Below are 25,000 nucleotides of genomic sequence, written 5' to 3'. Positions count from 1 at the left end.
TTACAATGAAGGCCTACCCCAGCCAAACCCTAATCCGGACGACGCTGGGCCAATTGTGCGTCACCTTAGCGGACTCCCAATCACGGCCGGTTGTGATACAGCCTGGAATCAAACTTGATTGGTTTATTCGGTTCCCCAATAGCTTTTCTTCCTGGGTTCCACAAAAAAACACAAAACGTGACAGGTAACAAAACACAGATACACTGATAGACAAGAAGAGTTTCACAAACTTAAAATACAACAATATACAAACAATAGTTAGCATTGTCTGTACTGACAACCAGTGCCTTCAGAAAGTATTCATACCCCTTGACTTATTCCACATTTTGTTGTGCTACAGCTAGGGCTAGGCGGTAATCTGTATTTGAATATATACCGGTATTGATGCACAGACCGGTTTGGGTTTTGACTTTACATACTATAATGGTATTTGAATGTTTGGTTTGTTAAATGTGATATGCCGCGTGTAACGTCCATTTTTATCGTTTACACCTCTACTTGAGTAAACCCTTTCCACTTTCCCTCTCTCTCTCTCCATGCCACTTTCCACACAGACGTAGGCCCGCCCCCTGTCACTCAAGGAGCGCATTTATTGCTGCTTGACCACAAGACACTTGCGTTCAGTCTGCATGGTCAATGCACCACATGCAACATGTTGTTTCCACTTTGCTTCTTAATATAAATCCACAAGCACTCTATAATTACACTATTACATCTGCAAACAGCTAGTTTGTCTTTTCTTAGCAAGTTGTAGCTAAATTGTTTTAGCCGCTAATGCTAATCGCTTAGTGAGCTGACTAGCTAGCCTGATACCAGTGTTGGTGTAGGCCTAAATCAGCACTTGTTTGTGCAACAATATCTTCTAAATCAAAGAGGATTAGGTGAAGCATTGGCTACACGAAGAAACATTTAATATAGCCAAAGATTACAGGGTCTAGGATTGTTCCCTACTAAAAAAAAAATCATGGTCAACCGAGAGTCATCTGTTCTTTCGACCAATCAATTGATAAGTTTTTTGGGCCATATATAGACACATCCTATGTGTTTTAATCAAATCAACTATATGCACGGAGCTTGTCTAATGCTTTAAGGGCACTGTTTGATTAAATAATTAAGACACACAAATGACTAGAGGGAGTCAGACCGCAATTGATTTGACTGTGAGGGGCTGGGCTCAGACTTGCTGTGCTGTGTTAAAGAAGTGACAGCAAGTGACTGTGACTAGCACCCATTGTCTCTCTCTCCTCCCCGATGCAGCAATGACCACAGAACATTAACAGTGTTTATCATGCTGTCCGTGTTGCTGAAGATGCAACATAATTGCAGCCAATTCTGACTGAAAAGTTCTGTTACCGAAATCCCTCATTTGTTTAGGAAAAACATTCCCTATTCCCTCAACCCTTGCTCTCTTTACGTGACAGATGGTTTGGGATGAGTTGGACCGCAGAAGGAAGGAAAAGCAGCCAACAAGTGCTCAGCATATGTGGGAACTCCTTCACGACTGTTGGAAAAGCATTCCACATGAAGCTGGTTTAGAGAATGCCAAAAGTGTTCAAAGGTCTCATCAAGGCGAAGGGTGCTACTTTGAATATAAAATATATTTTGTTTAACAAGTTTGGTTACTACATGATTCCGTATGTGTTATTTCATAGTTTTGATGTGTTATTATTCTACAATGTAGTAAAAATAAAGAAAAACCCTTGTATGTGTTTGTGTGTCCAAGTTTTAACTGGTAACGTATGTAATAGTGAATTGATAGACACTAACAATCAAAAGGAAAACAATTTACACAATGAAGTTTTTAAAAAAGTATTTATTTTAATTGAACCTTTATTTAACTAGGCATGGCAGTTAGGAACAAATCCCTATTTACCCCGGCCAAACCCTAACCCGGACGACACTGGGCCAATTGTGCGCCGCCCTATGGGACTCCCAATCACAGACGGTTGTGATAGAGCCTGGAATCAAACCGGGGTCTGTAGTGACTCCTCTAGCACTGAGATGCAGTGCCTTAGACCGCTGCGCTACTCGAGAGCCCAAAATGAGACATTGAATGTGCACAAATTGGCGGGAGAGAGCACATTCCGGAGCGAGACGCTCCTAAGCGTCTAAGCCAGACTCCCCTACTAAACTCAAGATTTTTAATTATACCCAAGACACATGATCTTCACACATACTGTAAGGAATACTCACAAATGGTTTCAGGTTCCAAGCAGTAGCAATTTATGGAAAACCATTGCAATTACACTTATTTCAACATTTTCTCAAATTGCTTGGCGTGTCAAGCTGTGCTTCTACACCTGCATTGCTTGCTGTTTGGGGTTTTAGGCTGGGTTTCTGTACAGCACTTTGAGATATCAGCTGATGTACAAAGAGCTTTATAAATACATTTGATTTGATTTGAAGGCAAATACCCTCGCGGAATGTGTGCCTTACTTTGGAGATGCCTGTCTTATAATGATGGACTGTACCATCCCAGGACAGCTCGACAACCAAAAATCTCAGTCGACCAACAGCCTATCGACCAAACAATCAACCAGACGACTAAATGGGGTCAATGAAAAAGCTAGTTAGCTACCACATGTTCTTGTCAAGCCGTCAACAGAGTAGCTAGCAAGCAACAAGATATGACAAATAACAGTCTAAAAACTACTTGAGGACAAATAAATCAGATTTGACCGTTCAGACACAAGTCACATTGGAAGGAATCAGATTTGTATCTGACTTCAAATAATCTACGAAGGTGGTTTGAAATGTGGCTTGAAATATCCAATTCCATGTGCTTTTTGGCTGTTAAGACTGCAGGAAAAATAACAGATTTGAATCGTATATGCATTATTAATGTAAACAAGGCTTAAATTGCTCTGACATTCCTCCCCTCTGTCGCCATGTTAACATCTTCACAATGAAATGACCCTGAGGAAGGTGGAAATGTGTTGGTCAGATGGCTTTTGTCTTGTACAACATAATAATGGATTCTAAAGGGTTAACCAGGAGTGCTATGTTAAAGTATTTCTTAATTACCCAAGAAGAGGACTTGCATCCAAATAGCACCCCTTCTACCTCACAATAAGCATAATTAGCATGTTCTCCAACTAGCAACTTGTCTGTTGCCTTTCTCCTTGGATGCAGTGATTGATACAGGGCCCCAAACATTTTCATCCCACATACAATGAACCTCATTGTAGGTGCCTGTTACAATACACCTACAGTGTGGTGTACCTGTTAACATCTCAGTGTGAACGTGAGTGAACTGGCGGTTGAATTCCTTTATGGTGACGTCCATACAGTACAAACAAAGCTTTGACAGGCCTCTTTTAGCCTGTGCAGAGTGCAACGCAGCCCCACACTACTGAGGAGCATACCTTCGTTTGAACATCACAGAGTTGATCAATGCTAGCTGCGATGGCGGTCGCGTGTCTCGCTGTCTTCGTGATAGCACACGACCACAGACCACCCCACTCACACATAAACACACCACCACCAGCAAACCGTCTGCGTTTTGCTTTCAAAGCCAAACGTGGCTTTCCAAAGGTCACTCAACGCCTCGCTCCAGCCAAGCCGAGCTAAGCCTCCTCTCTTCATTTCCTAGCAGGCAGGGTCCCTATAGCTCTTCTGTTTCTGCTCCCCTATATTCGCTTGCTTCTCCTCGGCCCGGAGTTTCCATGCAGACGGCTGCCAGAGAGCGCCCTCCTCCTCCCCTCTTCCTCCCTCTCCTGGTATAATCATGACTGCGAGACTCTCACGAGCCCTCTCCCCTCGTTCTTTCTCTCTCTCTCTCTCTCTCTGTCTCTCTGTCTCTCTGTGTGTGTGTCTTTTTCTGCAGCCAACCTCAGCTCACAGGGGGAAAATAATTACACATAAAACATCCTTTTATTGGACGGGGAGAGTTGAGAGGCTGTTTTACACAGCTACACTTTTCTATTATGAACAGCAGTCATGCGGCCCTGGTCTTGGCCCTGGTCCTGGCTCTGGTCCTGGCCCTGGCCCTGGCCCTGGCTCTGGCTATGACTGCTTGCTCCCACCAGCTCCACAGCCCCTTTCATGAGCAGGAAGACTTGGTGTGCGGCACGGGCGCTTTATTTTTTTGCCAGGGCGGTGGCTTTACGAGTGGGAGTCCAACTGACGCTGGCTGGCACGAGCCTAGTAGCCACTCTGTTTATGTTCACGCACCGGGAGAGAAATGAAGTTGTGACAGATTTGCCGGAGATGTCACGGGCAAGAGTGGGGAAGACCATAAAGTTGGTTGGTTGACTGACTGGCGTAGCATAATGCAGTATAAAAAATGTCTCCTGACTACAACTAGTTTAGTCTACCCAGAATATCAATATCATAATTAAAGACACCGGTAGTAGTGTAATCTTTACTATCTTTTCAAGGAATGTCTTCCTTGTAGCATGTGTTAAGTGTATTTTCATAATTTGAATGATGATATTATTATGGGTTTTCTCACTAATCAGCAAATACTGAAACAAAAGTGCAAAGATCAATGCCGACTAGTAACTCTAGGTGCTTATAAAATGGGATGAGAATGTTGTCAGTGGACCAAGTTCTTTGCCATGGCTTATCAGCTATTGCAGTTTCCTACTCCTGGGGACCCAAATGGCTGCACATTTTTTTGTTTGTTGCCCTAGTACTACACCCGATTCCAATAATCCACTCATCATCAAACCAGTGATTAGTGGAATGAGGTGTGTAGTGCTAGAGTGAAAACAAATATGTTCCCCCCTTTGGGTCCCCAGGACCATGATTAGGGGTCCCAGAGCAGTTTGTAAATCGGTCATCGTTGCATTGCTGTATCAAAGGTGCTTGAATGAATAGTGAATTGCTATTTTTTTTATTACCATCCAACAGCTTTGTATTGTACCTCCTGAATTGTACTGTACATTTTAAATATTTTTCTTCTTCTCACCCAGTATTTTAACTTTGTCAACAAACACTTACTCAGTTAGCATTCTTAGTCTGCATTTTGCCTTATAAGTTAAATCAAACTTCAGTAAACCGGGTAGGAATCGACGAAGTAGCACCACCGTTTACATAAGATGACCACGATCTTAGCTCTCCATTACTTAAAGAACTCCCAATCAGGGTGGGGAAAATAATGGGTGGCTATGGCGAAGAAACACTAGCTTTTTATTGCCCAGTTTTTTAAAATTCTATTCTTTAGTGCTTCAGGAAATTCGCATGGACTTATTCCAGGGGCACTCCCTCCACCTCTTGATCATTTCCCTTTTATTGCACCTTTTGATTTTAAGGCCACTTCTTACACTGGGGTCCTATTTTTGTAACGCTAAATGGCTGCATAGACAAGGCCAAACAAGAACTCCTTGTTGCAGAGTCGGCCCTTAAAATTGAAACATGCAGCTTTTCATTAAAGCCAATTACAAACATGGAGTGAATGGACCTAGGGATAATGTGTGTGTGTGTGTGTGTGTGTGCATACAAAAGGTAGTTACACCCCCCTCCCCCATCCCAATCCCATCCCGCCCGAAGACCTAAGGGATCAAACTAAATAAACCTACATGGGGGAAAAAAGGAAGGAAATAAAAATAAAAACTCATGAGCAATATATCACAAAGTGAACACCTTTCTAATGTTGAGTTGCACCCCCTTTTCCCCTCAGAACAGCCTCGGGACATGGACTCTACAAGGTGTCGAAAGCATTCCACAGGGATGCTGGCCCATGTTGACTCCAATGCTTCCCACGGTTGTGTCAAGTTGGACCATTTTTGATACACGCAGGAAACTGTTGTGTGAAAGACCCAGCAGCATTATAGTTCTTGACACACTCAAACCAGTGAGCCTGGCACCTACTACCATACCCCATTCAAAGGCACTTCAATATTTAGTCTTTAACCTGTCTCTTCCCCTTCATCTACACTGATTGAAGTCGAACCCACAAACATCAGGGTTGTGGGTTTGATTCCCACGGGGGACCAGTACAACAACATGTACTCACTACTGAAAGTCGCTCTGGATAAGAGCATTTGCTAAAATGTGTAATGTCATAGAAAGAGCAGGTGTTCCTAATGTTTTATATGTCAGGTGAGGGATGATAAACCCTTTTGTATATAGTTCCCCCATTTTAGGGCAACAAATTCACTTATATTTGTATTGAAGTATTTGGGCCCATATTCATAGCACGCAATGACGACATTAAGCTTGTGACTCTATGCATTTGCCGTTTGTTTTGGTTGTGTTTCAAATGGATGATATTACAAAGGTGAGACAATAGGGCTTGAAATGACTGCAATATTTCTAAACATAGTAACAATCAAATTATAAACGACTTACTATAAGATTTCACCTTTCTTATAATGGTCAAATAAATGTGATCATACTTAGCGATAGTACAATATTGGCACCGTTTCATATAACTAAGGACAGACTTCTCTGCCAAACATCCACTGAGCGACGCAGACACCATTCAAATATGTGCAGACTCGTTAAAGCTTCAGCTTTAAGTACAATGTCATATCTGTGACCAAGAGACAGTGGACTGGTTTAAATGCTATGAGAATTATTTTTGTATTTTTTTTCATGTTGATCCATATGAGAACATCACAGCGAGATGGAACTGCTATTGGTGCATCCGCCAGACTCTCGTTCCATATGCAAGCACAGCCACGAGGTTCACAGGCACAGGAAATCGCTCCTTTGTCTGGATAGGCCAGAAAATGTCACGTGTCGCTCCCTATTCAAACATACGATTTCCTGTGTCTGTGAACCTCACAGCAGGGTTCGATACTGCGACCAAAACAGTCACATTTGCCAATGTTTGACTTGGCAGTGTGACACACATTTTGTATTGGTTGCAAGGGTGCCTGTGCCTTTTTTTTTTAACCTGGTCACGTTCGTTTCTGGTCCACAATTTGCTTCTTTTTTTATGATCATGATTTATTTAAATAGGCTGTCTGTGTGTGTCAGAGGTCGACATACACTACATAGCCAAAAGAATGTGGACACCTTCTCGTTGAACATCTCATTCCAAAATCAAAGACATTAACATGGCGTTGGTACCCCCTTTGCTGCTATAACAGACTCCACTCTTCTGGGAAAGCTTTCCACTACATGTTGGAACATTTCTAAGGGGGCCCTGCTTCCATTCAGCCACAAGCATATTAGTGAGGTTGGACACTGATGTTGGGTAATTAGGCCTGGCTCTTAGTTGGCGTTCCAATTCATCCCAAAGGTCTTCGATGGGGTTGAGGTCAGGGCTTTGTGCAGGCCATTCAAGTTCTTCCACACCAATCAAAACAAACCATTTCTGTATGGACCTCACTTTGTACAAGGGGACATGCTGAAACAGGAAAGGGCCTTCCCCAAACTGTTGCCACAAAGTTGGAAGCACAGAATCGTCTAGAATGTCATTGTATGCTGTAGGGTTAAGGTTTCCCTTCACTGGGGGCCTAGCCCAAACCATGAAATACAGCCCCAGACTATTATTCCTCTTCCACCAAACTTTACAGTTGGCACTATGCATTGGGGCAGGTACCGTTCTCTCTGGCATCCTCCAAACCCAGATTCGTCCATTGGACTGCCAGATTGTGAAGCGTGATTCATCACTCCAAAGAACGCGTTTCCACTGCCATTGTTGCTCTGGGACGTTTCCACTTCACAATAAAAGCACTTGCAGTTGACCGGGACAGCTCTAGCAGGGCAGAAATTTGACGAACTGACTTGTTGAAAAGGTGGCATCCAATGACGGTGCCAAGTTGAAAATCACTGAGCTCTTAAGTACGGCCATTCTACTGCCAATGTTTTGTCTGTAGAGATTGCATGGCTTTGTGCTCGATTTTATACACCTGTCTGGCTGAAATTGCCGAATCCACTAAATTAGAAGGGGTGTGAGGGCAGAGAGTGTGTAGCTCTCAAACAGCTGGTTGTTGCGTGGAGCGAAGACTGACAGCGGTAGAAGCATGAAAGTGTAGGTATCAACCAGTAGGCCTAAATGCTAAAACAAGAATGGATAAATCTTGGTTCAATATTTGCGATGCGCAGTTCAGTCATCATGGAATTAGCCTACCTTGAAAATCAGACATTTCCTCTAGGCTCCTTTGTCCTTGAAAAGTCATTGAAGTTATGTTAGCCGATTTCGAAGTTATACTTCTCCCCCCAAAATATTCTGTGATTTCATTTCTGATCAGCTTTTATGGGAGATGTGGGCTTCACGTTGGTCTTCCATACAAAGTGTTTGATTACAAAGGGAACCCAGATTTTGGTCACTTTCTCATTTTAAAATTTTACAGTCACCCCTCGATAACTTTTCAACATCTCAAATGGCAAGACTGACTAGCTACCACATAGACAGACATCTTAAAGTGGTAGTGCATACTTGTTTCATACATTTTGGGGGGGATTTTTTTCTATAGGCTATCACAACAATTACAAATAAAATGTAGGTCCTTGAACATTACGATTAAGTGCTTTAAAAAGTGCTTGAAAGTCCATGAATTTAACTTGCCAATGTCTGTATGAACCTTGTATAGGCTGCTTGCACAGCCTTCAAATGAAAGATACCACTTTGTGTTGCCATTAGCGATGTTAATGATAGCCTAACCGGCTTCCAGTAGATGAAAAGGCAATTAAAAGGTAACTATAAAGTAGCCTATGCAACCTAGCAGAATCATGATTATTTGCATCAATCCCGTGGCCATTTGTTTTGAAAATTCCATCACAAGTGCACTACAGAAACACCACTAGCTAAACACAACTATCTGGCTGGTGAGCACCATAATTTAAAAAATCTATATTTCTCAGATTTTTCCAAGACCTCAACAATTGTCCCCTGATGTGGTTTAAGCATTGTTGTGGACATAGAAAATCCCATCTTGTTGTTTTTCTATAAGAAAAAGTGTGATTTTGAGAGTGCAAACATGAAAAAACTTCTACCCGTTTTTATTTTTTTGGTCGTGGTATCAGTTTTGTATCAAGTATTATTATGTTTTAAATTGCCCTCTAGAGGATTTTGCACTTCATTTTAACATTTTCTTTTCTTTACTGTTACAGTAAATCTATCCAAATCGACGTAAGAACAAGGGCACACACATTTATTAGCCTGGTTCTGTATGGAATGCAGGCACATTATGGGACACACCTGCTACACCTGCATTGCTTGCTGTTTGGGGTTTTAGGCTGGGTTTCTGTACAGCACTTTGAGATATCAGCTGATGTACGAAGGGCTATATAAAAAATTTTTTTTTTTTGATTTGATTTAATTTGATTTGATTTGACACAAACCAGGTTATCAATTATTTAAGAATATATATATAAAAATAAATTGGTATGGCCAAATCATGTGCTGGTGCCACTAACTGAAAAAGTTTGTAGCACCAGTGCCAACAGTGGAAAAAGTTAGTGTTGAACCCTGCCTCACAGCTGCGCTTGCAATAGTGCATATGAATCAAGACAACCAGCGCTTAAGGGAGTATAAAACAATTGATGTTGAGCCATTCACACTGTGCGCGGTGCACAGAACCGGTCCAGAACCACTCAAAGTCCCCCATATAGGGGACTTAACATCTTATGAGGATCTTGAAATGAACAAAGACTATCATCCCCGTAGATATCACCCAGTACATGAATTCCCCTATCCTTCCATTGAGGAAAACGTATTGGTCGACGACCAAGTAAAAGATCTGAGTTGTTAAAAATAGGGGACCCCCCTATGCCATTTACGTTAGATATTAAAGGATTTTTCTGCAGTGCGCCAGGTAGTAACCAGCTGTGGAACCAAAACGTAGCTTAAATTGTTTGATGGAAATATTCGAAAATAGGAGATCTTTGAATCGCCAAGGGTGCACCAAGCCTTCCTCCAAAGCACGCCATGACACGGTAGAAGAAGAATCAAACCAAGTGACTAGAGGGCGTAAGCTAAAAGACCGGTAATATAATAAAACATTCGGAAGAGGTAAACCTCCATCTTTGTATTGTTGAGAATTTCATACGCAGGTGTTTGCCCTTCCAAATGAACTTGGAGACAAAAACATTGAGCTGACAAAATGTACACAGGGAAGCTCATTCATTTTACTAATAGCAATGCGAGCTCGAAGGGAATTTGGAAAGCTAGACCATATGTCTAGATGACAAGTAACCTTATCGATTGTGTCTGTGTAGTTTCTCTTAGCAATAACATTTAAGGTGGGAAGGATTTCAACACCAAGATATTTGAAATTCTGAACTACTGAGATAAAGGGATAAAACCAGGGAGACTGGTCGACTTGCAGCCTCATTGAGTGGCAATAGAGCGGATTTCAGCCAATTGATCTTCAAATCTGATTAAAAAAAAGTTTTAATGCCTTGTTAAGCTTTAAGTACACTGGGTTATGACAGCCTGCCTCCTTTTGACTGCCACTACACAGCTTACTGCAAGCTGCTTCAGTTGGAGAGCGCTCCAGTTTTTGAGTCACATTTCTGGCTCTGTCCCTCAGTCCCACGTCGGGTTTCCCCGGGGGTGATGAACAGAGAGATGTGTATAAGATATTAATTTGGCTACAGAGAGAGTAACTGAAAGTGCTGATGTTGTCCCTCCATCACTTTTTTAAAATTTTTTACAGGACATGACCCTTTGCCCAGTGGGCCTCAATCCCATTCCCAAATCTTCCTGCATCATCGTATTGTTCAGCTGCACATGATTACACTCCAACTAAGTTACATGTGACAGTTATCCATGCCTGTGACACAGATTTTGTTTTGATCCCCCCCCACTCAAGATTCTGAGATCTGATAGGTCGTCTGAATATATTGATCATTTTGACCATGACGTTCACCGACAGCAAGACTCATTCATCTCACCGGAGAAAGCACCCGAGCAAGCGATACAGCGCCCCTCTGCCTGAGTATTTGTAGCCCATGTATCTGATGCTGTTTGGCCAAAATGAATATGACATGTCATACTCTTTTTGGCCAGACAGCTTCAGACACATGGGCTACAGATACTAAGACAGAGGTGCGCTGTTTGCCTCGCTTGGAGGATTTCTCTGGTGAAATAGATTTAGCCTCTTGCGAATTGAAGGAACGTTAATTGTTTTATTGTAAACATCTTACCTTGCCAGCCAAGGTAAGATTCTGTAATGAGGGTTGCAGGAGATCTCTCCCATGCTGGAAACACAACTGCTAAAGGCTCTCCACTACACCAAAACATAACCCCCTTCCTTCCTTCCCTCCCTGCCCCTCTAATCCTGGCACACCTGTTCCTTCATGCATGAGGTAGCTTGGCCATTAGAAGGCATCTTGATTTTCTGTTGTGGGACTGTGTGTGTGTGTGTGTGTGTGTGTGTGTGTGTGTGTGTGTGTGTGCGCGTCGGGGGAGAGTGGTAGTTTAAGGTGACTTGATAAAGGCAACATTGCAATTTATTTGGGTTGTGGTGTGTGTGTGTGTGTGTGTGTGTGTGTGTGTGTGTGTGTGTGTGTGTGTGTGTGTGTGTGTGTGTGTGTGTGTGTGTGTGTGTGTGTGTGTGTGTTTGAATTCTCATTGTGTCCTTATGGGTGAGTGGATGCATTAAAACAATAAACAAAGCAAGTCACACTATTTTATTAAATGTGTGATTAATACACATTTACATTTCCTGTGCAGATATAGAGCACATATAATTTGCATACCATTAGTAGTGATTGTTGTTAGCTAATATACCATTACCAACAAGTAAAAAAGTCAACGGCCATGTCTTTGACTGTGACACACCATAACTTTTGACTAAAATGTACTTTTTTAATACATTCAGATTTTTTACCAGACAAAATATTTTTTTATGCTAAAATTAAGAAGTAATGTGGTATATAGTTTTATTTTTTGTGTGCTGAGGCTTTTAACCAAAATATCACAGATGAGACGAAATGTTTCACTTGCCCCTTTAAGGGCGGGAGGTTGCCGTGGTAACGCGACTCCAGTCATGTTTGTGCCTATAGATAGTCTGACGAGTACCTGCGTTGTTTCTCTTCCCTTGCAGTTGAAACGCAAACATTGAAGAACAACCTAGCTTGTGAAAAAAACTATGCAAATAGCCAAGAAATACAACTACAAAGTCTCACTTCAGTAGACTTTAGTTTCAAGTAAATTAGATCAACTTTTATGCCTGTGCGCAGCGCTTCGAAAAATGAATCTGCCACTCATGTCTTCAAGCGCTCACAGCCCCAAGCCATGTAGTGCTGCAGCGCGAGGCAGAAAGACTTTGAAAACAGCTACTGCAGCATTTATTTTGCTGTACATGTGATCATACTGGACCTTTTTATTCCCAAATGCGACTGAAATGCTTGCACTGTGGAGCAGTGACCACCCGCCAAATGTTAATTTTAGGCCCTGGTGCTGTGTCATTGCATGAAAAATACCTCTGTACAACACCAATAAGTTATTTACAACCCAATTAAGGCACAACAACTTGCGCTACCAGTTTCGAGCAATTTAGGGCATGCGTGCACCGAATCATCCTTGCTGAGTTTTCATCATATTTCCCGAAGATTGACAGAAATGCTGTGTAACCAAGGTTTTGGTAAAGGCTCTCACCTGAGGCTAGGATTAATTTGGGAATAATCCATGGACATTAAGTACAGTAGAGTAGGCTGGGCAAGAAACCAATATGTTTTGTGTGTGTGTTTGGGGTGTTTTCAATCCCTACCTGTTTATATCATTTGCCAAGTGGTCTGGACTAAAGAAAAAGGGAATAATGCCAAAAATGTGTGTTAAAGTCAACTAGTGATCTAACATGAAATTCAGGAGTCTGCCGAGCGACAGTGACATACTGTTCCATTCAATTCACTGTATGGCCTGTATGAGCATGTACGTGCGCATTTGGACTGGGTTATGCATGTACAATATGGATTTAAGATTTTGATATAACTTTCAGGTGCTGTGTAGGTGTTTATGTTCTTATATGAAAGGGCAGATAATATGCATCTCTCACCATAGTTGCCCTTGATGTGAGGAAATGTCCTCAAAGACATGATGCAATGGATCTGTGATTACTGCACTGTGGTTACTGCACTGTGATTACTGCACTGTGATTACTGCAGTTTTCAGTGTTTCCCCTGGGATTGTTTTTATCGTGGGGCAGAGGGAAATGTTTTACAGTTTTAAAACAAGTTTCCAGCAATTCTACACATTTTGTCATGGGCTATTGACCAAAAATCTACTAGCACTAACAGAATTTCTACTGGTCTGGACATGTGTAGTTTTTAAATGCATTGGGGTCATGCAGGTTGGCATGCTTTCTCTCTGTATTTCGCTAATAATAGGCTATATTTGGTTATACACTGCTCAAAAAAATAAAGGGAACACTTAAACAACACAATGTAACTCCAAGTCAATCACACTTCTGTGAAATCAAACTGTCCACTAAAGAAGCAACACTGATTGACAATAAATTTCACATGTTGTTGTGCAAATGGAATAGACAACAGGTGGAAATTATAGGCAATTAGCAAGACACCCCCAATAAAGGATTGGTTCTGCAGGTGGTGACCACAGACGACTTCTCAGTTCCTATGCTTCCTGGCTGATGTTTTGGTCACTTTTGAATGCTGGCGGTGCTTTCACTCTAGTGGTAGCATGAGACGGAGTCTATAACCCACACAAGTGGCTCAGGTAGTGCAGCTCATCCAGGATGGCACATCAATGCGAGCTGTGGCAAGAAGTTTTGCTGTGTCTGTCAGCGTAGTGTCCAGAGCATGGAGGCGCTACCAGGAACAGGCCAGTACATCAGGAGACGTGGAGGAGGCCGTAGGAGGGCAACAACCTAGCAGCAGGACCGCTACCTCCGCCTTTGTTCAAGGAGGAGCAGGAGGAGCACTGCCAGAGCCCTGCAAATTGACCTCCAGCAGGCCACAAATGTGCATGTGTCTGCTCAAACGGTCAGAAACAGACTCCATGAGGGTGGTATGAGGGCCCGACGTCAACGGGTGGGGGTTGTGCTTTACAGCCCAACACCGTGCAGGACGTTTGCCAGAGAACACCAAGATTGGCAAATTCGCCACTGGCGCCCTGTGCTCTTCACAGATGAAAGCAGGTTCACACTTGAGCACATGTGACAGACGTGACAGAGTCTGGAGACGCCGTGGAGAACGTTCTGCTGCCTGCAACATCCTCCAGCATGACCGGTTTGGCGGGTCAGTCATGGTGTGGGGTGGCATTTCTTTGGGGGGCCGCACAGCCCTCCATGTGCTCGCCAGAGGTAGCCTGACTGCCATTAGGTACCGAGATGAGATCCTCAGACCCCTTGTGAGACCATATGCTGGTGCGGTTGGCCCTGGGTTCCTCCTAATGCAAGACAATGCTCGACCTCATGTGGCTGGAGTGTGTCAGCAGTTCCTGCAAGAGGAAGACCTGAATCCAATTGAGCACATCTGGGACATCATGTCTCGCTCCATCCACCAGTCTGTTGCACCACAGACTGTCCAGGAGTTGGCGGATGCTTTAGTTCAGGCCTGAGAGGAGATCCCTCAGGAGACCATCCGCCACCTCATCAGGAGGATGTCCAGGCGTTGTAGGGAGGTCATACAGGCACGTGGAGGCCACACATACTACTGAGCCTCATTTTGACTTGTTTTAAGGACATTACATCAAAGTTGGATCAGCCTGTAGTGTGGTTTTCCACTTTAATTTTGAGTGTGACTCCAAATCCAGACCTCCATGGGTTGATACATTTGATTTCCATTGATAATTTTTGTGTGATTTTGTTGTCAGCACATTCAACTATGTAAAGAAAAAGGTATTTAATAAGAATATTTCATTCATTCAGACCTATGATGTGTTATTTTCGTGTTCCCTTTATTTTTTGAGCAGTGTATATTAAAAAGCTGTGTAATCTAATTTAGCAATGTAAGTCATTACTCTAATCTTCAGAACTGCATTGTATTAATTGCATTCATTTATGTTTCTAAAGTATATCATTTCGAGAGAGAAAATGTGTACATCTCGAAATAGTCGCTGCTATTTTAAAGCTGCAATAAGTAACTTTTTGGGTGACCCGGACCACATTTATATGTAAATGTTGCTTATAGATCTGTCATTCTCATTGAAAGCAAGTCTAAGAAGCGGTAGATCTGTTCTATGCTTTCTATGCTTACAATATTTTTGGGGTTCTGGAAAATATATTTCACAGTGGTTTAGATGGTACAATGATTCTCTACACCAGTGGTTCCCAAACTTTTTATAGTCCCGTACCCCTTCAAACATTCAACCACCAGCTGCATACCCCCTCTAACACCAGGGTCAGCGCACTCTCAAATGTTGTTTTTTTGCCGTCATTGTAAGCCTGCCACACACCCACTATACGATACATTTATTAAACATAAGAATGAGTGTGAATTTTTGTCACAACCCGGCTCGTGGGAAGTGACAAAGAGCTCTTATAGGACCAGGCACAAATAATAATAATCAATAATTTTGCTCTTTATTTAACCATCTTACATATAAAACCTTATTTGTTCATCGAAAAATTGTGAATAACTCTCCACAGGTTAATGACTTACAGAAAACGTTTGACCTCTGTCATTGCCAACAAAGGGTATATAACAAAGTATTGAGATAAACTTTTGTTATTGACCAAATACTTATTTTCCACCATAATTTGCTAATAAATTTATTAAAAATCCTACAATGTAATTTTCTGGATTTTTTTTCTCATTTTGTCTGTCAAAGTTGAAGTGTACCTATGATGAAAATTACAGGGCTCTCTCATCTTTTTAAGTGGGAGAACTTGCACAATTGGTGGCTGACTAAATACTCCCCCCCCACTGTACACAAGAGCATACCCAGTGCACACAGACAGGCACACAAATTTGACACACAGTCCTAAGTGCATTTGCAAGCAGCTCTCTTACATCCTCACACACACATGACCTTTCGGACAGCAAGTGTTATTCTGTACAGCTCTTACTACCCTAAGCGCCTGTAGACTGAGTTGAACTCAGGGACACAAGAAACGTACATAGCACAAGGCTTTTGATGTTTGAACTCGAGAAAGCCGGACGATACATTCAGCATACACAAAAGCACTTTCACTTCATTTTTCACGAGGCCATGCATTTGTGTTTGTACAACTACGTCTAAACTCTCGTCTGCGAGCATTAGACCCAGCGCCGCGCGAGTAATGGGCTCTTGACGTGTGTGTGTGTGTGTGTGTGTGTGAGTGAGAGAGAGAGAGAGAGAGAGAGAGAGAGAGAGAACCGGCTTTGAAAATGTGCAGACGCGTGTTAGTGTTTTTATATTTTCCTTGTATTTTACAAACGTTACATCCCGAAAATGAGCAACTTTTCTTCTTGGGTAACTGTATTTAACATTCCGCAAACAAGAGACAGATTGCTCGCCACTTCAAATAAGTCTATTAGTAAAACAAATGCACGCCAAAAAAATCTAACAAGCTATTTTAGTTGAGCTTTTCGCGGGACTCCACAAGAGCTGATAAGGAGAGAGGCCAGCGAAGAGCAGGTGGGTATTGCACAAGAGAACATTTGTGAAAACAAGAGGCTATAAGTTAGAAGCTTATGTATATTAACCCATCATTAATGAGCTAAATGCAAGACTAATACTGCGTTGAATGTGTTACCTAAAAGAGGTAGGCTACGACATCCATATATAAATCAGTCTGGAAAAGGATGATCTATTTTGGATGCAATTGGTAATGGGATTGATGGAGAGAGAAAGACAATGCTCACGTGGGCACTGATTTGAAACAACAATTTTCAAGTGATAGGCTGTTTTAAAACTCAGCAGCTGCAGGTAATTAAATGAAATAGTAATCTTCACAGTAAAAAAAACAAGGTGACCCCTGAAAGCCAGATGGAGATGTGTAAATTAGATGCACATTCATATATATCAGTCCTAATATTACTGTAGCATAGGCTATGCTGCAGGAAATGTACCTGAAAAGCTTTCAGCATTCATACATGTATTGTGAATCGCGCTTAATACTGAGATGCACTGTCTGTCCCCACCCTGAGCGTTGATGATTGATCATGCACATAACAGAGCAGAGAAGGTCGTGGAGTTGCACATAATTTAACAGTACCATTTCACGTCATTGTGTTCATAGAAATAATGTATTATAATTGACCAGTTTCTCCCAGTTATTTATCCTGGGAAACGTAAGTGGGTTTGGGTGAGAAACGTCTGTAAGTCTTGGTAACCCAGTACCTGCTGTTAAACCCTAACACGCATGTACACAATTCAGGCATGGGCAATTCTGGAGATGTCGCCACAACATACCGGTGTCATCAGCTGTTTGCATTTCCAGTAAGGGACACAATAAACACATAAGTATGTGTTGTGTGCTTCTTCTATACACCAGTAATCATCAACTAGATTCAGCCGCGGGACGATTCTTTTCTTGAGCTGATGGTCAGGGGGCCTGAACATAATTACAAATGACTTCAATGACTTTACTAGACTGCAAATTGACCGCAAGAAGCCCAAACAGATATAGTATTTGATTGAAACATAATAATTTCAAGCCTCGCTTACATTTCTTTACGATCACATGTACAGTATCTCTCTATTACACTTGGGATTACTTTGGAGCTGATTTTCTGTTGTTGTTGTTTTTTTTTACAGTATTTTATGTCAAAGAAAATATTTTTTGTTTTGTTTTTGCTCGGAAAACTTGGGTTCCAAATAAAATCACGCAAAGGCCAAATTCGTCCCGTGTGGAGTTTGGTCATATATTCGAAAACCCTTTTGAATTTTGTATGACGTCAGTAGCATAGTCAAGGATGCATCATGCAAAAATATATTGGCACACTCCAAGTAGATCATGAGTAACAAGTTAAACCACGCAATTGGATGATTTAACAATCTGCCTCTGGTGGCGAAATTGACCTGTTGCGATTGGATGGTGGCTCTACTGTTTGAGGTCTCTGATAGGTTGATTAGTTATCGGATATAATTATCTGCTCAGCTGGCCATCCTCAGCATCATGACTAATTAGTCAGGTTTCCCTATGAGAAAACCTAGTAGCTAGCCATTTTAGACCAATGGTTTTTAAACCATGGTCTAAGCAAAAGTTTACAAGTATGACCTCTACGGGTTTAAAATGAGTCCCTGAAAACCCTCCAAATGTACACTCACTTACTGAAAGTTTCAAATCAAAAACACTTTAAAATCCCTTTTGTCCCCTGTCATCATGTCTAAAAGAGCTTTCGCAGTCTTTAAAGATGGGACTTAGCATCTGATGTGCCAACCCAAAAGGTACACACTGTGCCAATGACACAAAGGGGGTTTTGACAAATTAAGAAGACAGATGCCTGCACAAAGGGTAACACATTTGTTTAAGGGGCGTGTATACTGTACTGTCCTGGGTAAATTACATTATGTTGAGAGAATGCCAAGAATGTGCAAAGATGTCATCAAGGCAAAGGTTGGCTACTTTGAAGAATCTCAAATATAAAATATATTTTGATTTGTTTAACACTTTTTTGGTTACTACATGATTCCATATGTTTTATTTCGTAGTTTTGATGTCTTCACTATTATTCTACAATGTAGAAAATAGTCAAAATAAAGAAAAAATGTTCAATGAGTAGCGGTGTCCAAACTTTTGACTGGTACTGTATATGTTTGCAGCTCTCAATGATCCAGTAGTTGCAGGGAGATATAAGGTTATAGTAGCAGTGAGCGGTGGACTGAGAACATATAGAACATAAATCCTGTATAAATCCTTTGCACACTGCACCAGCCGCCCACATTCCTGAACAAATGTTCCTAAGACGACACATGTAAAGAGCTATAGGCAAGGTTTACTGTACATCATACAGTGCATTCGGAAAATATTCAGACAGCTTCCCTTTTTCCACACTGTGTTACGTTACAGCCATATTCTAAAATGGATTCAATAGCTTTTTCCCCTCATCAATCTACACAACACAATACCCCATAATGTCAAAGCAAAAACAGTTTTTTAGACATTTTTGAAAATGTATGAAAAATAAAAAACAGAAATACCTTGTTTACATAAGTATTCAGACACAGCTCAGGTGCATCCTGTTTCTATTGATCATCCTTGAGATGTTTTTACAACTTGAGAAACTCACCAAATACAGGTGTGCCAAGCTTGTAGCGTCATACCCGAGAAGACTCAAAGCTGTAATCGCTGCCAAAGGTGCTTCAACAAAGTACGGAGTCTGAATAGTCATGTAAATGTGATATTTCCGTTTTTGCTTTGTCATTTTGTATTTTGTATTTTTTTAATTCACCTTTATTTAACTAGGCAAGTCAGTTAAGATCAAATTCTTATTTACAATGCCGGCCTACCTTGGACGACGCTGGGCCAATTGTGTCCGACCTACGGAACTCCCAATCATGCCCGGTTGTGATACAGCCCGGGATCGAACAAGGGTCTATAATGACGCCTCTAGCACTGAGATGTAGTGCCATAGACGGCTGCGCCACTCAGGAGCATTATGGGGTATTGTGTGTAGATTGATAAGGGAATAAAACAACTGAATCCATTTTAGAATAAGGCTGTAATGTAACAAAATGTGGGAAAAGTCAAAGGGTCTGAATCATTTCCAAATGCCCTGTATATTGTCTTTGATTCCCCTGACCAGCGTAAGCCTTAGGTAAGACACCTCATTTGGCTGGAGGATTACGATTGTAAGCCTTTTAGAGGTAAGCTGGTCACATGAAATATACCGTAGAGTTTTGCATTGACCATTAGCCCCCCTCCTTCAAACCCTTTACAGCCCCCTCTGGTTCCCACCCCACCTGAACATTTAACTACTTGTTGCCCCATCCTGGCTAGCCAGAACACACACGGATCACCAATCCAAAAGATTAGGGGTTTTTGAAAATCAAGTCTTTTTTTTTAGCTAACATTCGTCTTTTTCTAAAGTACCGTGTTATAAGGACTCTTTACCTTTCGGACCGTCCCTCAGCCCTATTGAGTTGTTTAATGGTGTGGATTCGTCGAAAGTTGTCGTTCAATGGGTTTCTGGAGGTCATTAATACTTTTGCTGAAGAGAACTACTTGAAATATCTGTGAGATATGTTAGTATAGTAGACACTTTAACGGTACCCAAGAATAAAAGGCAGAATAGGAGGGAGGGGAGGGTTTTATTCCCCCCCCCCTGTTCTAGTGCATTGTTTACGACCACAAGTGCAAATATCAGGTTTTGGTGGTTGGAAATGGGGAGGAGGGGGTGGAGTAGGTTTATGGGGAGCTTTGCTCCTTGTATGAGCTCATTGACATGTCTGCTTTGCACACAGATGCACATACAGTACAAGGAGCTATCTTTGGCCATGGCCATGGGTCACCTTGTCTGCTCTTGCTCCCCCACCTCCCCCTTCTCCCCCTTTTTACTTTCAGCTAATGTCCAGTCAGTCTTCACGTGAATCACGTACCCCTTGTTCATGCGGATTCCTGTTGAATTAGACCACTCACGCTGACGGGCCGGGCGGGGCAGTAAACGGACACACTGGAATTAGCGTGATGCCATAACAGGTGAAGGGCATTTTTTTCTTCTTTTTTTCTTTTACAGCTGGCTGACTGGCAGGGATCCAGCTGCATGGCACTGTCCTCAGGTTTTGTGCAGTCAGCACTTCAGGAGAATGAATATGTCATGCACAATGCCGAACTGGCACTTTTCTCCACTCGGTCAACACTGCCTCCTGTCAATATGCATTGTTGGATCACGTGAGGGAGCCTGTAGTTTTATGTGCACTGATTAGTTAGCGAAAAAGAAGACCCCCCCCCCCTCCTTCAGCAGGACTTCCCCAACCCAGAGTTAGATTAGTGGTACACAACAGCAGTCTTAAAGAGTCATAAGCTGATGATGGAGCAATTCATTTTGGCACTATGGCACTATGCATTGGCACTATACATGCTACAGATATTTCCACGTGTTTATTAATGTCCATGAATGACCACAGCCACTGCTGTCTGTTTAAGGAATTAGGAGCCAGTCAACGTGAGGCTGTCATCAGTTTGGGGATTGTCTAGCTTTCATGTTGAATAGTTTGTGCAGTAAGTTCTATGGGCAACATTGTGACGTATCATTTGATGGAAAGAGAGCATTCTTTACATTTTGAACATAGTGTGATAGTATGAAGCCATCGGGCGATATGTAACGGTTAGCATGTTGTATTGGCAGTGTATGCAGGAACGTGTTAGCGAACAGCTAGTTGTTATAGTTTGTAAGAAACAGCTCGATGTGGTGTTTTCAGAAGTAGAAGAGTGCGAGTCAGGAAGCAGTTCCAAGTGAATGTGTGTTGACAGTGCAGGATTTGCCAGAGAATCTGAGAGAAGAGGCACGGAGGGATGGAAAAGTGGTGACACAGATCCCTCACTCGTGCCTCTCAGGTGGAAAGAGTGAGAGTGTATTTCCCCTCTCTGCCCATCTGTCGCTGTTGGAGCAGTTAGGTTAGCATCACTCAGTCCTTTTCTCTCCCTGTACACACACCTATTCCCACAGTAGGAACAATGGAGAGAGCAAGCTATGTTTTCAGTTCATTCTCTTTTCTGTAGAGCTGGGTTGGGATGCATTTAGCATACAGTGTGGGATTTAGGCCAGTATTTTAGTTGCCTGCATCTCCCAACAGTATGATTCACGACCTGGCTCAGTGTAATGCCAGGTTTAATTTAATGTAATGCCACATGTTTGGACCGGATGTGTTCTGAACCTTGACTCTACATTTGAGAGAAATTAATTGTTCAGGTGGGCATTTATGCCTATACTTTACTGGAAACACGCTCATTGTTCCCTGCTGCATTACAATGCTTAGAGACTGTGACATTTAAATCAAAGCCATTATATCCACAGAAAGCCAGTCAAAAGTTTGAACACACCTACTAATTCCAGTATTTTTTTATTTTTTATTTTTACAATTCTTTACATTGTAGATTAATAGTGAAGACGTCAACCCCATGAAATAACACATGGAATCATGTAGTAACCGAAAAGTGTTAAACAAATTAAAATATATTTAATATTTGAGATTATTCCAAGTAGCCACCCTTTGCCTTGATGACAGCTTTGCACACTCTTGGCATTTTCTCCAACAGCTTCACCTGGAATGTTTTTCCAACGGTCTTGAAGGAGTTCCCACAGGACTGGTTGCTGCTTTCCCTTCACTCTGCGGTCCAACTCATCCCAAACCATCTCAATTGGGTTGAGGTCAGGTGATTGTGGGGGCCAGGTCATCTGATGCAGCACTCCATCACTCTCTCTCTCTCTTGGTCAAATAACCGTTAGACAGCCTGAAGGTGTGGACAGAGCAGGAAAGCCAGTTGTTTACATGTGTGAAGGACAGACAGGTGGGAAGAGGTGGGAAGAGAGCGAGAGAAGGGTGAGGAGGAGGCTTGAAGTGCTGGGCATCTTGTTAAGACATGCATTACCTGAATTAGGTGCACAGAGTTATACCTAGGAGGAGTGGCTTCTATGTAGAAATTGAATGTCCTTTGAGCTAGCTAGCTAACAAGCTTGAGTGTGCAGAGCGGCACCAGAATTATACCTAGGAGGAGCGGCTTCTATGTAGAAATTGAATGTCCTTTGAGCTAGCTAGCTAACAAGCTTGTGTGTGCTGAGACCAGAATTATACCTAGGAGGATTCTATGTAGAAATTGAATGTCCTTTGAGGCTAGCTAGCTAACAAGCTTGTGTGTGCAGAGCGGCACCAGAATTATACCTAGGAGGAGCGGCTTCTATGTAGAAATTGAATGTCCTTTGAGCTAGCTAGCTAACAAGCTTGTGTGTGCAGAGCGGCACCAGAATTATACCTAGGAGGAGCGACTTCTATGTAGAAATTGAATGTCCTTTGAGCTAGCTAGCTAACAAGCTTGTGTGTGCAGAGCGGCACCAGAATTATACCTAGGAGGAGCGGCTTCTATGTAGAAATTGAATGTCCTTTGAGCTAGCTAGCTAACAAGCTTGTGTGTGCAGAGCGGCACAAGAATTAAAAACACGTCTCACCTTTTGTAGTCAACAAATCCAAAGTGAAATGTGATAACTAGGCCTATAGTATCCTTAACTAGCATTGAAAAAGTGAATCCCTTCTTCTCTTACTAATAAAACATCTCTCCCTTTCTTCTGAATCAAGCTTGTAACATCAGTACAGTAGCTTCATTTGAGCCGGATCCGGCACCTCTCCATTTTGGACTGTTTTGTTCCGGAATTTATTTGGCCGGATCAGGTAACTCGTGGCATGAAAAATATGTTTCACTTTTTTCAATGTCAAAATTTGAATACAAGTGACCAAAAAAACGTAATGTGAGAAAGGAGATTTTCAGCCCGAGCCTAATATTCTAAGAGTTGATTCGGGTTGGGACGGCCCCGGTTTGTGGTATGCTCAATATTGTAACCTAATGTATGTGTGAGACCAATGGGTGGCCGTGGCTGTGTGAGAAGCGTGCCTGTATCTCTCACAAGATTCACTTTCTATGATCTCTCTCCCTCTCTGCTCTGGTAGACAAGAGCCTGCAATTCTCATCTCTCCAGCGTTGCAATTCATCATTTATTTTTGTTATAGAATCACAGCTGCGTGAAAAGAGAACACTGTGCTGTAGGCTACCAAAATATTTGATCACCTTCCAAATATTGTTTTACAAAGTAAAACAAGACAGAGAGAGGCTTTTGGCACGAGTACATCGGCCATCACCAGCAAGTGAGCTGGGCATCATTGGGTGAGTCAGTGAAACTGGAAAGCATTTGTAGGACTATAATTTCCTCCTCATATTGTAGCCTACAATATGTGTCTCCACACACCTAGGCCAAGGCTATTGATGGATTCAAGACAAGGACAAGGTTTTTATTGATCTCCGTTTGTCAGTGTCAAAGTAGCCTGCGATCATTTCTGTGGTATTACAAAGGATTATGCAAAAGTCTCCAGTCATGTCAAATTGCAGGAAAAGCGACTATAAAAAGGCCACATTTTTCCCGGAACCTATAAGGCTACTGAAAATGTTCCCCCATGTGTGCAACTTATGTATGTGCCTCAACTCTACTGATCTATGCCACTACGCAAACGCGATGATATGCATGCAATTATTATTTTTGTCTCATATGTTCCGGTACCTCAGAACTCCCCCACCCTCCTCTTGTTCTCACTTTTTGGTTCCGACACCTCCCGATTTACAGATTAAGCACTGGTAGAGGGGCAGGTAGCCTAAACACACACATGCACAGGCAAATATTTTCAGCTTGCAGGTAGACACTGTAATATGTTTCTGAGTGACAGGGAGGACTTTGCATAGGCCCTTTGTTGCGTTTAGTTGTGGTACTAGAAAAAAATGCCAGAACCGTCAAATTACTTTATTAACCGATTCTCATGCTTTTAAAATAACGGTTCTTTTCCGAAACAGTATGGATCACTTACATTCCCGGTTGCGTTTCTGTTCCTTGGAAAATGTCATTCTTTTGCGGTTTTCTGTTCTGTTCCCGGGACTGGTTCTGTGCAGGCAGAGCAAGTAGTTACAATGCTGCAGGTTTTGATAGCAGTGCTGGATCAACAGTGCGATGCTATAATTTTAGGTTGCAGTGTAGGGTCAACGGTGCCATGCTGTAATGCAGTGGAGGCTTGTTAGAGGAGCTATAAGAGGACGGGCTCATTGTAATGGATGGAATGGTATAGATGGAACGGAGTCAAACAGCGCCTGTCCTCCTATAGCTCCTCCCACCAGCATCCTCTTCTGTAATGTTAGGATGCAGTGAGGCGAAGCAGTGTGTGCTGGTAATCAGTGTTGTGGTTTCTTTGACGGCTCCGTCATTGAGTGGAGGGAAGTGGCTTGTCGATCTCTCCTCACAGTCAGCAGTCTAGAGAACACAATGTCCTCAAACTGCTTTCTCTTCAGTGATACTATTTGTTGTATTTTATTGACCTTCAGCTTTATATCAACAAAAGTACTAGAGCAGTTATTGTTTTTGGGTCAACCAAAAATGGGATGGGGGGGGTCCACAGAGAGGTGAAGGAAGGACAACAACTGCTTTGTTTAGTCTACAAACTCAGTGGAGGTATTGTATCATGTCAATTGAACCTAATCTGTTATTTCATGCTGACACAGTACATAGGCTACAGTGC

General features: G+C 42.2%; 1 protein-coding gene across 1 annotated transcript in view; it reads left to right on the top strand.

The window, feature by feature from the left end:
* LOC112224754 (thyroid hormone receptor alpha-like) overlaps positions 1-25,000 on the top strand; it is a 197,796-nt gene that overhangs the window by 3,471 nt on the left and 169,325 nt on the right. The window lies entirely within an intron of this gene.

This window comes from Oncorhynchus tshawytscha, linkage group LG25 (genome assembly GCF_018296145.1).
Source record: "Oncorhynchus tshawytscha isolate Ot180627B linkage group LG25, Otsh_v2.0, whole genome shotgun sequence".
NCBI lineage: Eukaryota > Metazoa > Chordata > Actinopteri > Salmoniformes > Salmonidae > Oncorhynchus > Oncorhynchus tshawytscha.
This window is presented reverse-complemented; position numbering and strand designations above follow the sequence as displayed.